The 1,423-nt window shown below is 35.9% G+C and overlaps 1 pseudogene; it reads right to left on the bottom strand.

Annotated features, from left to right (window-relative positions):
* Positions 1–339: 339 nt before the first annotated feature.
* LOC102816607 lies at positions 340–801 on the bottom strand (annotated as a pseudogene).
* Between the last annotated feature and the right edge of the window lie 622 nt (positions 802–1,423).

The raw sequence follows: 1,423 nt of genomic DNA, 5'->3' as shown, positions 1-1,423 counted from the left end.
AAAGAAAATTTTATTATATATATTATCAGTCGTGAATTTTTTCTAATTACATAAATGCTATATAGTACATTATCCAAATGGGTACCACTTTATGCCCACAATTCACTTCTGTAGTTACAGATAGAATCTTCGTGATTTACGAAACGAAGATTTAATACTGAGATGCAGCTGAATGTGTGTAACATCTTAAGTTTTACGGATAACAGTGTAGGAGTGATGCATTTTTTAATCATTTTCCATTTGAGTGACCTTGCGTGAAAAAAATGAACCAAATATTCAGAAGTTCCAAGTCTCCAAAGTAATTTTACAACGCACGTAGAAAAATGGTTAATGAGGTCTTTAAGAAGCATCTCCCATATCCACATCCTCTTGTAATTTCCGCACCATTTCTTCTTCCAGCTGCTTTCCTTTGCCTGCAAGAGGAGCCCGGATAAAATGGTTGTTTTGCTTGACTTCTTTGATGACCTGAACTTTCTGCAGCTCTTTATTTTTCTTTAACCTGTTCATTATTAATGTAGTTTGGTGCTTCTGTTTGATCTCTTCATTGCATCAATAGTTTTATTCCACAACTCTCGCTTATATTTGACAGGTTCATTTCTATGTTTTTCAAATTCAAATGAATTATCCACCATCAGCTCTTTGCCAGCTGCTTTCCGGAATGCTTTAGTCCACCTGACCTTGCAAGGATTTGCAGAATCTGAACGCCTTGTAATCCTTGCGGAAGAACATCATGCCATGACCCGGATAGATGGACCCTGAACAGATTGGCCCTGAACAGAAGTAACACTTCTCTATAAGCATGTTGGCCCAGCGTGAGTACCCAGCAACCAGAAGTGATTTTTTTAAAGACACTTACCTTCCTTCAAGTATGGATCCAAATTTTGCTTACAGATATCCAAACGTTTTGATTTATGCTCTTCCATGATTTACTTTGGAACCCATCTCACACAAACTTTTTGAAACCCAAGTCTGTCGTGTATTATTTCATAGGCAGAGTCATGACTGATTTGCAAATGATTTGCCACATAATCCACTGCCATTCATCTATATTCGACAGAATCATTTCACGTGCACACTCAATGGATGTGGAGGGAGTTTTCATATAACCAGAGTATGGATAATTTTTGACTCCACACATATTTCATTATAGACCTTGAAATGTACTTTTTGAAGATGAATGTAATGCCATTCCTCTTTAATTTGTCATTCCTGGCATAGTAAACCATATGTTTTCTGATTCAAAATGGCCAATACCAGTCCATTTCAACTCACTAATGTCTACGATATCAATCTTTATGCACTCGAATTCATTTTTAACAACCTCAAATTTTCATATATTCATACTTTTTTGTTTCATATTCAGATTATTAATGAATGTTTCCAGCTGTTTCTCCTCATTTTCATCAAATGAAGGTCCTGAAAC

Source organism: Chrysochloris asiatica, unplaced genomic scaffold (assembly GCF_000296735.1).
Source record: "Chrysochloris asiatica unplaced genomic scaffold, ChrAsi1.0 scaffold00066, whole genome shotgun sequence".
Classification (NCBI taxonomy): Eukaryota; Metazoa; Chordata; class Mammalia; order Afrosoricida; family Chrysochloridae; genus Chrysochloris; species Chrysochloris asiatica.
The sequence above is the reverse complement of the archived record's forward strand: the minus strand, read 5'-3'. Positions and strand labels throughout refer to the sequence as shown.